General features: G+C 43.8%; 1 protein-coding gene across 2 annotated transcripts in view; it reads left to right on the forward strand.

The window, feature by feature from the left end:
* Positions 1-351: 351 nt before the first annotated feature.
* Positions 352-14,209, forward strand: part of RREB1 (ras responsive element binding protein 1) — a 169,231-nt gene continuing 155,373 nt past the window's right edge. For both annotated transcript variants that reach the window (XM_061195692.1, XM_061195689.1), the window contains exon 1: positions 352-487. The gene's annotated coding sequence lies outside the window, so the exon portion shown is untranslated. The remainder of the gene's footprint in view (positions 488-14,209) is intronic.

Raw genomic sequence — 14,209 nt, forward strand, 5'->3', positions numbered from 1 at the left:
TTATTTATCCACCCGGCAGTTTCCATGGCTCCGCCGCCATCCTCCGCCCCCTTCCCGGCGCACAGTCCGGCGGCGGGCGCGACGGGCCCGGTGGGGGCGGCGGGGGGCGTGCGCGGCGCCGGGACCGGGCGGCGCTCCCCAGTCTTACCCCCGCGGCGGCCGGGCCACTTCTGCAGCCCGGGCCCGGCCCCCGGCCCGCTCGCCTGCACCCCGATCTGCTCCCCGCCGGGCCCGTCGCCGGGGCCCCAGGCGCGGCGCAGCCCCCGGCCCGGCCGGCGGCGCGGGGGAGGGGCGCGGCGCAGGCAAAGTTGCTGAGTTGCTTTGCACGCTCAGAAGTTGCAGCTGAGACGGCAGCTTCCCGCCCCCTTCCTGGACTCGGCGACTCGAAACACACACCCCACCCGTCACCACCCGCTACCTGCCCTCGCCCCCGCCGCCCCGGCCCGGACTCGGCAGCATCCCCGCCCGGCGCCCGCCAGGAGCCCAGGTTTCCAGCGGAGTCGGGCTGGGGGCGGGCGCACCCCACCTCCCCGCTCCGTCCGAGGGAGGGGGAAGCGGGGGGGGTGGTGGGCGGGTAGGAGCCCCTCCAGCCGATCGCCGCGCGGCGAGGGCGCTTTCGCACTTTGCAAAGCTGAGCAGCTGGGTAGAGGTCGCCCACCGACCCCCGCGCCCTCCCCGGGCGAAGCGGGGTTTGCAGAGCGAGAACTGGGCAGTGTTCCCATCGCCTCCCGCGGGGGTTTTCGCCAGGCAGGCGGGAGGGGCTCCGCTAGGGGCTGAGGTCGCCAACAGGTGCTCGCGAGCCCATGTGACGGGGGAGGGGCCGCGCAGGGGAAGCCGGGGTGGGGGTGGGGGTGGGGGTGGGGGTGGGGGTGGGGGTGGGGGTGGGGGTGGGGGTGGGGGCGGGTTCCCGGGGGGCGGGTTCCCTCGGGCGGGCTCCCTCCCTCCCTTCTCCCCCTCCCTCCCTCCCTTCTCCCCCTCCCTCCCTCCCTTCTCCCCCTCCCTCCCGGTCCCCCGCGGAGCCCGACGCCGCGTGCACCCCGCCCGCGGCGGCCTAGGGAGAGCTCCCGGGTGGCTCTCCGGGGCGCTGGTGCCCTCACGGCCTGCCCGGGAGGAGGAGGAAGAGGAGGGGGAGGGAGGGGATGCGAAAGTGGGTCAGGAATGTAACTGGACGCTGCGCACCCGCACGCACCTCCTCCCCCGCCCCCATGCCGGCAGCGGCGGCCCGCGCAAGCCTTGGAAAGCGAGTCTTGCCGTTGTGGTTCCCCAGCATTATCGGTGGACGGTTACCAGGGGATCCCGAGGGGTGTGTTTCCCTGTGACCCTTTGGGAAGAAAAACTTAGTTGCCTCAGTAACCGAGCTTGGCTTGGATGCGAGGATGCAGTGAATGTTCTAGGTGAGCCTGGCGGTGCGGAGGCTGCAGTTGCACTAGGGAGTGGATTAACTTTTCTTATTACTGAACCAAGACGTGAAAGGAAAGCTGGAGAGGAGGTGGGATTTTGCCCGGCTTCGTGTTTGTTTGTTTGTTTTTCTACCGTCTCAGAGAACATAAATTCAACGTTTTTGCGTTAGAGTTTGGGTCTCCCAAATGCAGGCCCGGGCTGCCATAAGTTTACCGAAGTTCTTAACAAACGCTCACTTTGAAGTTGGTATCTTCGAGTCGGAAGAAGCAGGGGACAGGGGCAGTGACAGTTTTGTATTTGAGGAAGGCCTGAGAAACAAACATGGAAAGGCCTTTATTAAAAGGAGAAGAAAATCAGCGCAGAGCCCCCCAAACTCAGCCCTCCTCAAAGCAGGAGAAGTGAGAGCAGTCCAGTTTTCCCTCCGGAGCCCAGTGGCACCTCACACCCCAAGCATGTGATTAGGAGAGGGAGGATCCAGATTTTAAAGCGATGGGCTTTGGGTTTGGATGCTGGTGACAGGAGCAGAGTCAAGGAAAAAATAACAGTAAACAATGAGACTGCGAAACATTGCAGCCCAAACCCTTCTTGAGCACCCTTCCAGAGAGTTGTCGCATTTTTCCTTCTGCTGGTTTTGTCCAGGAGACCTCAGTTACAGAGTGCAGGGTAGGGCTGCGGAACCAAGGCCCAGAAAGCCATGAAGCTTCAGGCTCCGAAGAAACTGCTGGAGTTTTACTCAAGAAGCCAGAAGGGGTGTGTTATCCTCTAGAGAGATCCTAAGAGTTAGCCGAAAAGCTAGCTGACTTAGCAGTTCATGTCAATTTCTGTTTCCAAAGCAACCCTAGATAAAGAAAACTAAATTGAGATGCATTTTGCATTAAGGAGTCTATATTCATAGGAAGCAAAAACTGGTGCGTTGAATTTCGGTAAATTGAATCATAGTCTACATTTATATATAAAAGAGGGGGTTATTTTGTGATGAAAACTTTTGTGGAGATCTCACCATCCCTAGTCTATTTTTATTTTATTTTTTAACTTTGCTGTGTTTTCTCAGTAACGTGGGAATAAGAATAATAATGCTTGATCTGCTTTGGGGTAGTAGACTGGACTTTTTCTATTACTTTCTAGATAGAGGATCTTCAGTTCAACTGGCAAAAGTCTTTATTTTCGCTTATGGTGTTTTCCTGAACTGTACAACAGCTGAAGCTGGAAACGGACCAATTCCATACGCTGGATAGTCTTGCATTTGAATGAAAATGGCAGAGTTATGCAGAACTTTTCTGGAAACTTGAAAAAAAATGAAGACGTTCATGATCTTAGATTTGGTCACCCTGTTAGGGAGCATGATTTCCTTCTGTGTGAGATAATGAGACTTTCAAATCTTGGTTCAAACCAGCATTGTTGCTATAGAAATGAATTGAAAATTTAAGTAGAGAATGAAGTGGCAGACTTCCTTTTTCCTCCCATCCCTTCTCCCCACGCCTCAATTTCTTCTGCGTTCATGAAACATTTCTGTATAGGGTGATCTTCATTTTAGTTATAAATCAGATTTATAAAGCAAGTTAAATTAAGGAATAAATATCTGTTAAGAAAGGATTAACAGTAGAGTCCTTAATATTGTGTTCTTGTATATTTAAAACATGTGTTACATAATTTGGGGGGCACTTTTCAAGAAATCGCCTATGTGTAGCAGGTTTTCACATAGATTATTTTGGACCATGCATTTGTAACCGTTTACTCACTGCTACCCCCAAAATATTTTTTTCAGTGAACATGTGCTTTAAACATTTTAGCCACCTATTTTGTCTAGAACCGTGCTAAGCACTGTGGAGATTACACAGTGGAGAGAGGCATGTTCATGTTCCTAAAAAGACTGAGTCTAATATGTTTTAGTTGGGGGTGGTTACAGCTAGATGATAAATATAAGAAGTTTAACAGTTTAAGAGTTAAATTAAGACACCAGGAAAAAATATGTGCCTATATGCATAAGAAGAGATGATGGATTCATAGATGAAAGTTAAAATGAGTTGAGAAGTAGAATGAGAGATTAAAAACATTCTTTTCCTTCTATTTATTCTCTAAAATATTAGCAGTGAACCTGTATTGCTTCTGTGTAAGAATGAGGGTTTGCTCTTTTTTAGGGAGATGTTGCCAGACAGCTAGTGTACAATTGACTATCAATGAAAAGTCAGTTGCTAAGTGCTCAGGAACTTCCAGGGAGGGGCAGAGGGCAGAGGGTGAAAGGGAAGGTAAAAGCAAACCCTTACTTAGCAAAGGCTCAGATGTGGCAGTGCTGGGCGTGTCCTGGGAGGGTAGCTGTGAGGTGGCAGCCATCAGGAAGTGCTCCCGAGGGAGTTGGTAGAACTTGAACTTAGGCGGTACAGGGTGTACACGATTTTAATAGCTAGAGAAAGAAAGACATTCCTAGTGGTAGAAGGAAGATAAGCCACGAGGCAGGAAGTTGCAGGGTACATTTGGGGAATTTGAATGGATCAGCTTTGCTACTGGAGATGGATCAAGTATGAAATTTGTCATTTGAATGATAGGTTTAGGGACAGACCAGTTAGGGACCTTGAATGCCTGGGCCTGGACAAGGGTTGTATCAGTGGGACTTGGTTGGAAGGCGATGCTTGGAGAGTTATTTATTTTCTTTTAAACATTTATTTATCTTATTTATTTATTTTTGGCTGCATGGGGTCTTCGTTGCTGTGCGCGGGCTTTCTCTAGTTGCGGCGAGCGGGGTCTACTCTTTATTGCGGTGCCTGGGCTTCTCATGGCAGTGGCTTCTCTTGTTGTGGAGCACGGGCTCTAGGCGCGTGGGCTTCAGTAGTTGTGACATGCGGGCTCAGTAGTTGTGGCTCACGGGCTCTAGAGCACAGGCTCGGTAGTTGTGGTGCCCGGGCTTAGTTGCTCTGAGGCATGTGGGATCTTCCCAGACCAGGGCTCGAACCCGTGTCCCCTGCATTGGCAGGCGCATTCTTAACCACTGCGCCACCAGGGAAGTCCCGTGAGTTGTTATAAACGGAAAATTGACAGTACTTTATAGTGTTTGGATGTGGACCTGAAGCATCCAAGATGACTGAGGATTTAAATCTAGATGCCTTGGCAGGTGCTACTATCAACAGAAATTGGAGCAGGAAGCCAGTGTTTAAGGTAAATTGAAGGGCTGATTTCAGAAGTGGAATTGGAAGCCGTGATTGGCAGCTGGGTTTAGGTGATTTAGGGAAGATGGATGGGTCTTGGCTGAAAGTAGAGATGTGAGTCATCTACATAGAAGTAAGTGATTATTGGTCCTAAATTTGAACTTGGTGGCAAAGGACAAATTTTAGGGTACATTCATGATTAGAATTTATATATATACCTATATACATATGTATACATTTCAAAATTCTCCTGGGAATTCCCTGGTGGTCCAGTGGTCAGGACTCTGTGCTTCCACTACAGGGGGTACAAGTTCAATCCCTGGTGGGGGAACTAAGATCCCTCAAGCCGTGCAGCAAAAAAAAAAAAAAAAAAAAAAAAAGATTCTCCTCCTTCTTTGTAAAGCACAAGAAGGTAGTCATTCCTGAGGCTTTAGTTAGAGCCAATCTACTGAATCAGCATTGTGGTAACCCAAGTACTTTACCCAGTAGCTCCCAAACCCGGCTCAACAGATTAAGGGGTCCCTCCCCATAGGCACTGAATCAGAATCTCCTGGGCTGGCAGGCTGTGTGTTATATAAGCGTTACAGGCCACTCTGATACAGATTCCTCTTGGGGAACCAGTGCCTCCGTCAGTTTGTTCTACAATCTGAGACCTCCCCGGAGCCTCCCCTCTCTGAGACCTCCCCAGAGCCTCCCGTCTCTCCCCAGGAGAGCAAGAGTTCTTCCTTTTCACGTGTTGGTTTCAACCTGTTCTTGTGCTTTTGTATCTGATGGACAGCCATTGATAGGCAATGCTGGAAGTTGTTTTTATATCCAGAGGACCTGCTGCTTTCCAAATTTAGCACGGGTTTGGAAGCCTGGATGGATGTGTCAGAAGAACTCTGCCCTGCTAGGTAGGAAGGAGGTTTGGGGTTGAAGCGCTGTGTTCGGGGCTGACTCACACTCCGTCCATCGGAGTGTGTCGAGATGATGCAATAAACCGGGCCCTGGGCAGACCCCTTCCTGTACCTTTGGATATGCAGACCCCGGGCATGGTATTTGGCAGTATTCTCGGGAGGAGACTATTTGGCTGATCTTCTTCAAGGGAGCTGAGTAGTCAGAGGTAAGGCAGGGCAAGCTGTAAGCTCTAAACAGCAGTCTAGAGTTTAGAGAGAACCAGTCCAGTTTAGAGAGAATGGATAGTCAGAAATACAGGGTTGGATTTCTAAAAGATGATGACCGTTCACACCTATTTCAAGGAATACTTGTCTATCTGTGTATCTCATTGCTTTATTGTCACAAAAAACAAATGTCTGTCCTTTGCAGCAGCAGCAAACATTTTGTCACTTTCAGTTAACCAGATGCTGATTATCCGGCTGCAAGTTGTCATTTGCTCTTTTTTTTCCTTTCCTGTTGATAAGCTATAAAGAGACAAATTCTCATGTCCGTATTATTACATGTCTGGTGGGCTAGCAGGCAGACACTAATGATTAAAATTGATGGTGGAGGTTGGAGGGGCAGCATCCTCTCCCTGCAGAAGGCAATGGTGGGGTTTTTTTCTCGTTGACCTTTTACTTTACCCCTACCAAACAACAGTAGAAAATGATGGTATCAGGGTTGTTTTTTTTTTTAAATTGTGGTAAAGTACATATCACATAAAATGGACCATCTTCAGCAATTTTAAGTGTGCAGTTCAGTACTGTTAAGTACATTCACGTTGTTATGCAATGGAATCTAGGCCTTGAACTTCATTTAGAATATAAGGGAGTATTCTAAAAATATCAGAAAATGAAACCCAAGGTACCCAAGAAACTGTGAGTGAGAGAGGATGGTCTAAAATGCAGACCCTTAGAGCACTCATGTGAGAGGTGAGAGATGGCAGGTAGATGGATGGCCGGTCTGCGGGATGGGCTTGCCCGAGAACATCCTTTTCAGCAGCTATTTGTGAAGTTAGAGTACAGGGGGAAAAAGGCAATTTTGTGCTTGAGTTTCTTTAAGAAGCCAGAAATTGGGCTAGCATCTTTTTTTTTTTTTAATTTTTAAAAATTTTATTGAAATATAGTTGATGTACAATGTTGTATTAATTTCTTCTGTATAGCAAAGTGACTCAGATATACATATATGTATATATTTTTTTCATGTTCTTTTCCATTATGGCTAGCATCTTGATACACAGATTTTAAAGTCTTCTTGAAGCTCTGAGTGTAAAATGAAAGAGCTCAAATGAGAATTTACAGAATCTAATTTACACAATTTCCTAGGGTCTCCAGAGTTTGTTTTGTGTACTCTGTGGCACGTATAGAGTTTTGTACACGTTTTGCATTCTCTTGATGCACACTGAGGGGTAGGTAATATTTACTGCTGTTGTCCTAGTTTTCCTAGTGACATGTGTCTTATTATTATTTATGAAAATATGGGTATTAACAGCCAAAAAACTTCTACATGAGCAAGAACCTCTAAATTTATCAGCATGTCAATGATCACGTGGTTAAATAGAACGATTTTAAGGTTAAATAGGTAAGAGAAGCTGTGGGTTCGTATTTTACCAAAGGAGAGATGCTTTCATTTCTCTCTCACAGCTTTGGGAATTTATGGCTTGTTTAACAACCCTCCATTTAAAAAGTGCTGCTGAATTTGAGAAAACTTACAGAATGGCTCTGAGTTTATCTTATTCCAAACTGCTTTAGTAAACTTTTGCTTATCAGTCCTGTGAAGATGTGTTAAAAACCAGCTTGGCAACTTTTTTTTCATATAGCATGCTAGAGGGCCTTGAGAAAAGAGTTTTGAAACAATACCAGCATTGGAACTAAAACGGAACGCTTTTAAACAAGAATCCTCATATGTTTCTCTGCGTTTGGAGGACTCATCTTTTAAAAGCCAAGATTTCATAGTAGGACTGAATTACCAGTGGAAGGTTTTCCTACGGTAGCAATAACAGGCAAAGGCAATTAGAATTTCACGAAGAACTTGGAAGATGGTTTCTTTTGTATGGATACCTACATATTCACAATCCTGCACCCACGCATGACACCAGTATAATTTACTGAATTCTGTTTAGAAGCAGTTTTGTTTTTTTTTTTAAATATTTATTTATTTTTGGCTGCATTGGGTTTTCGTTGCTGCGCGCAGGCTTTTCTCTAGCTGCGGCGAGGGGGGTTTACTCTTTGTTGCGGTGCGCGGGCTTCTCATTGCGGTGGCTTCTCTTGTTGCGGAGCACGGGCTCCAGGCGTGTGGGCTTCAGTAGTTGTGGCTCGCGGGCTCTAGAGCGCAGGCTCAGTAGTTGTGGCGCACGGGCTGAGTTGCTCCGCGGCATGTGGGATCTTCCCGGACCAGAGATCGAACCTGTGTTCCCTGACAATGCAGGCGGATTCTTAACCACTGCGCCACCAGGGAAGTCCTAGAAGCAGTCTTTATGTAGCTTTTTGAATACTTTGCACTCTGATGGTATTGAAATACAGATTTCAGACGAGAGCTCTTTCTAAAGGATTACTTTGAGAGTCACGGAGCTATTTTTTATAAGGTACAGTCACTCGAGAGATTTGAAGGATATGAATCAACAGTTTTGTATTGCAGTTTTAGAGCATGTTTGTCCTTGAAGCCATGAGCTTCAGCTGATTTGCCAAAGGAAAGCAGCAGTTAATTCATGTTGCTCCGTCATTAATCTACAGAAAATGAAAGTTCAGATGGTCCTGGGAGTCTAACATATCTCAATTTTGAGTTTTCTTTTAAAGCTGAGTTCTTACATTTTACTAGAAAAATAGTCCAGCTTTTAAAGTAAACAATCCAACAATCGACAGGTGCCTATCTTACGGTGAAACCCTGTGATGCTGAATGTAGGACATTTCTGTGCTGTGTGTTAGCGCAGAACCATATTGCTCCATCACCGTGCCCTTCACGTTGTCATTTCTGTGTTGAACAGGGCCTTCAGCCTCCTGAAATGTCAGCCGAGGCCTCAAACTCGTGTGTGTTTTCCTTTTGATTACCTTGGTTCTGGGCCAGCCTCGTATTTTGACACATCAGGCATAGGCAGTAGAGTTGCTTCTTGATGTTGAGCTGTTCATCTTTTTATTATTTCCTGTCACTTTTCCCCATAGTTGATCCTTTTGAGCCCAAGGGGGGGGGGAAGTGATGAAAATGACTTTGAAAACAGCTTTAAAAAGGAGTATTTTATATTGGACTTGGGTCTTACCTGAGACGGTAAAACAATGGAAAAAGCACAGTCTGCTTTGTAAGGCAGAACCTCAGCCCTCACACCGAGTGAGCTAGATTCGAATGGATGCTTTGCAGGAGAAGTGAAGAGGGTTTTCCTGGTGTTTTTGCAGTGACTCGGACGTGCAAGTGTGTGGAGTGAGGGAAGGCGAGAACTCACAGGTGGTCTGCATTTAGTTCTATGCAAAGGCTACAGAATGAGGTCCTCTTTCCTTTGGAATTAAAAATACAATTCTTTTTGAGCTGTAGGCTTTCTCGTATATTTTCTCCCCAATATTCCCTCTATCCCACATTCAATTCACTAATTCTTGCTTTGGCTTTGGAAGCTCTGCCTCTACCCAGCCCTGGAGCATGCCAGGTCACCCACTGGAATTTGAGAAGAAAATATTAGAACCTCAATTGTATTTTTAGCTTGTCCTTTTTTTTTTTAGTTTGCTAAAATTGTGGTAAAAAAGATATAACATAAGATTTGCTATCATGATCATTTTTAAGTGTACAGTTCAGTGGTATTAATTATATTCACAGTGTTGTGCAACCATCACCACTGTCTATTTCCAAAATTTGTCATCACCCCAAACAGAAACCTGCACCCATTAAGCAACAGCTCCCCACATCCATCTTGACTCTCTAATCTACTTTGTCTCGTATGCCTGTTCTAGATATTTCTTATGAGTGGAATCATACAATGTATGTCTTTTGGGGTCCGGCTTATTTTTTTGCAAAATATTTTCAGAGCTCATCTATGCTATATCATGTGTTAGTACTTCATTTCTTTTTATGGCTGAATACTATCCTGTTATATTGTCTGTGTATAGTACATTTTGTTTATCTGTTCATCAGTTGATGGACATTTGGGTTGTTTCCACACTGGCTATTTTGAATAATGCTGCTGTGAACATGGGTATAAAAGTGTCAGTGGAAATCCCTGTGTTCAGTTCTTTGGGGTATATGTTGAATATTTACCTAACACTGGAATTGCTGGGTCATGTGGTAGCTCCATGTTTAACGTTTTGAAGAACTGCCAAACTGTTCTCCCCAGTGGCTGTACCAATTTATATTCCCAATAGCAATATACGAGGGTTCCAATTTCTCCACATCTTTCCCAGCCCTTGTTATTTTCCATTTTTTTATTATAGCCACCCCATTGGATCTGAAGTGGTATCTTGTGGCTTTGATTTCCATTTCCCCAATGACTAATGATACTGAGCATCTTTTCATGTGCTTATTGGTCAGTAGTATGTTTTCTTTAGAGAAATGTCTATTAAGTCCTTTGCATTGTGCATTCTTGTATGTTTCATAATGCCTAAGAGTAGTATACAGTTTATAAATTAAAATATACATATGCTAGGATATATGCAAAGTGTTTTTTAAAAATGGGGGATGTACTTTTTGAAAGTCCATTATTATGGACTATAAAAATGATCTGTTTTATTTCTTAGTGCCTAACCTTAGCAGGAAAATACTGATGAAAATTCCTAAGCTTTCTGGGGGGGGGGCGGAATCTTATTTGGTCAAATGTAATGTGTTTACTGGAGCCTCCATATGAAACTAACCACAGGGTCCCAAGAATATCTTTTGGGATGTTTTCTTTCCGTACTTAAGAAAGTAAATCTCCTTGGATGGTTTTCAAGTTAGACTTGGCTATGCTGAATCCTATTTTGTGGTTAATAATGGCATTTCAGGGTTCTAGCGTATCTTATTAAGAGATGGAAATGGTTTTTCATGCCATGTCACATAGGGGAGCCAGAAGGCATAGAATGAATCTAAAGGAAGAGGCTTAGCTCTAAAATAATAATGATGATGATGATGATACGTATTATGTCATTTATAAAACTAATTTGATTGTATAAAGAGATTAGCTTTGGGGGGATTGAACTGGCCTATTTAATGACCCAGTAAAAGCATTTTAGGCCTTGGATTTTTTTAAAAAAACAGATTGGTTTTCCCATTGTTGTTCTATTCTCTGAAAGTAAACTTTGTGCAGTTACCCTAAAATGCCAACTTCTATCAAGGGCGTGACATCACCATCCTAGCACATCTTGGTGTATTTCTTGGAAAGTGTCCACACTGGCAGGCGTTTTCCAAATAAAACATTTGTTTCAGTAAACAAGTGTTTTACCCAGCAGCCCAAGTGGAGAATTTTAAAACCAGTGTTTGTTTTGCAAGCAAACATTTTGTTTCAATCCTTGCAGCTAAACAAGTGGGTAAGATTTAAGTGGGCTCCTGGTAAAAACAAATGCAGACCATTTTCAGAAAACTTCAGCTGAGCAGAAATCTATTTGCTGTTAGAGTGTGAGTTTAGACATTCAGGGAAATAATTGGTACTTTCTGTAGAGTTCTGTACTTAGTTTCAGTCAGAGTGGAAAGTCTTAGGTCTGGGTAAAGGCTCTGAATTTTTTTTTTTAAGGCGAAAGATGAAGAAATATAAAAGAATCATTAAAAGTATTAGTTTTGCATATTTAAATTTTATAGCTTGCCTTTGAAATGTGACTAAACCATCATCAGGTATTTGCTCTGAATTTGTTACCTCTTTTCTAATTATTTTGATGGTAATTCCTCCAATGTGTCATAGAATCCAACATCCACGTTAATTATCAGCCTTCATCTTTTGACTTTTATAAAAATGGTAGTATAATCAGACTTTGGTGAGATGTTATTACTTTTACTTAGGGTTCCTTGTAATTGAACATTCTTTCTGTCTTTGATGGACTATCTTTTGGAATACGTCTTTGAATTTTTTACATTTGAAAGTTTGCTTGTGATGTGCTTTTCTTTTTAAAAAGCAGGCGTCTTTCCTAATCAGGACATAGGCAGTGTTACACCTTCTTAAGCGGATAATCAGAAATTATGATATATAGCATATATGCAGAAGAGTATTAAAAATATATATATATACGTTTTAATTAGCAAGTGGACATGCATGTAACCCCCATCCAGAGTCAGCAATAGGACATGGCCTTAGAATGTTCTCCGCTTTAAAACCACCTCCCTCTTCCGTCCATAGGAAGTTTACAGCTATGTACGTATCCTTAAATGACATCATTTAGTTTTGCAAGTGTTTGGTGTATATTACATTTTACTTGTTTGTTTTCATCAATGATATAATCACAAGACTTAGCCACGCTGATGCCTGGACCTGTGGTTCAGTCGTTGTCATTGTTTGGGGTTCCTGTCCTGTTGATGGCCATTTGAACTTGTTTCCAGCTTTTGGCTCCTACGACAAAGGCTGTCAAGAACATTTATATATATATATATATATATATATATATATATATATATATATGGCTTCTAGTACAGTTGTGCAGAAGTTTTTCTAGGGTGCATGTGGTGTGGCGTGAGCGGTGGATTGTTGGGTCGCAGGGGATTTGCATTTTTAACTTTACTGTAACTCCAGCCTATTTTCCAAAGTGCTTGGTTCAGTTGTGCTCCTTCTAACAACGATCGGGAGTTCTTACTGCCGCACATCTTCACCAGAAGTTGGTATCGTTAGATTTTGTCATTTCTGCCGGTCTGATGAATATGAAATGATGTCGTATTGTGGTTTCAATTTTCTTTTCCCCGATTAATAATAAGGCTTATTGGCCATTTTGATACTCTTTTTTCTTAAGTGCTTTCCCATTTTTCTATGGATTGTCTTTTTCTTACTAACTTGTAGGCTTCCTTTATATATTTTGGAATGAGTCTCTAGTTGATTATACGTGTTGCAAATAACGTCTTCCACTTTGACTTGTCTTATTATTCCATTTACGATGCCTTTGGATGCTCACAAACTCTTAATTTTAATATTATTAGATTTATCAATTTTTTCCTTTATGGTCAGTACTTTTCTTTCTCTCTTTCTTCCTTCCTTCCTTCCTGCCTGCCTGCCTTCCTTTCTCTCTTTCTTTTTGGCTGCATTGGGTCTTCGTTGCTACACGCGGGCTTTCTCTAGTTGCGGTGAGCGGGGGCTACTCTTCGTTGCGGTGCGCGGGCTTCTCATTGCGGTGGCTTCTCTTGTTGCGGAGCACGGGCTCTAGGCGCGTGGGCTTCTGTAGTTGTGGCACACGGGCTCAGTAGTTGTGGCTCATGGGCTCTAGAGCGCAGGCTCAGTAGTTGTGGCGCACGGGTTTAGTTGCTCCGCGGCATGTGGGATCCTCCCGGACCAGGGCTCAAACCCGTGTCCCCTGTGTTGGCAGGCAGACTCCTGACCACTGTGCCACCAGGGAAGCCCCTTCTATCTTGTTTAAGAAATTCTTCCCTCTCCCAGGTTCATGAAGCTATTCTCCTGTATTCTTTAGAGTTGTGCCTTTCACATGTGATTTTATTGTATTTTATTTATCTGAAACTGATTTTTGTGAATGTTCTAAGGTAGGAGACTATTTTCATTTTTTGTCTATTTAGGCACCGTTTGTCTATTTATTTATGTGTCCACATAACCTGGAATACTTACCACCTGTGTCATCAACCACGTGGCCATTTGTGCTATGTCTCTTTCCGTGCTCTCTACTCAATTCCACTGGTCTCTTTGTCGATCCCTTAATTATCACAGCCTCACAGTGAGTCCTGATGCCTTGGAGGGCATGTGCTTCCATTAAGCATGTCTTGGTGTTCTTGGCTTTTTGCCCTTCTATATAAATTTTAGAAACAGAACAAATTCCCTAACAGAACCTGTTGGAGTTATTATTAGGACTGCACTGAATTTGTAGGCCTGACGTGTTCACCACATCGAAAGGCGGGGTGTAGTCTTTAAAGAATGGTGCCCAAAATAACAAACCATTAAAAAAAAAAAATGGCGCCCAACTTCCTGTGTTCAGATCCCCACCCCACTCTCCACTGGCCACGTGGCCCTGCAGAAGCTCCGTGAACCTCAGTTTCCTTATTTGTAAAACAGGGATCGTAATAGTACCTACCTTACAGGATAATTGAGAGGATTAAATGACTAAATGTGTTGCATATAGTATGTGGAGGGAGCTTAAAATACTGTCTGGCACATAGTCAGTACATGTTATGTAAGTGTTATACATGAACACTGATTTCTTCATGCTTATTTATATCATTTTCACTGTCCCAAGAAAGTTTTATAATTTTCTGTATAAAACCATATATAATATATAAAAAATACATTGCTACATATACATATAACATACAGAGATATGTGTAATAATATTCCTGGGAACCTTAACCATTTTGATGCTATTGTAAATGGTATTTTAAAAGTTTTTTGGGGGGTGTACCGTACTATTGTGTTTTTCTTTAGTATGTTTTGTGAGCTGATTATGGTTATCTTTGATGAAGGATTATTAAGTGCTCGTGTTGCATAAGATACTTCTTGGAGCAGACAAGAAATGTGGACGCTTCCATCTGGGTGATTGCCCATCACACTTGGTTTCATGGGATTGAACATTTTCCCATTTTGCGTAATTTTAAACGGTTGTATCCTATTGACATCTGTTGTGGAAACCCATGTGAGAGTTTTGGCAGCCTGGTTCATTTTATCTTGC

The sequence above is a fragment of the Eubalaena glacialis genome, chromosome 7, assembly GCF_028564815.1.
Source record: "Eubalaena glacialis isolate mEubGla1 chromosome 7, mEubGla1.1.hap2.+ XY, whole genome shotgun sequence".
Taxonomy (NCBI): domain Eukaryota; kingdom Metazoa; phylum Chordata; class Mammalia; order Artiodactyla; family Balaenidae; genus Eubalaena; species Eubalaena glacialis.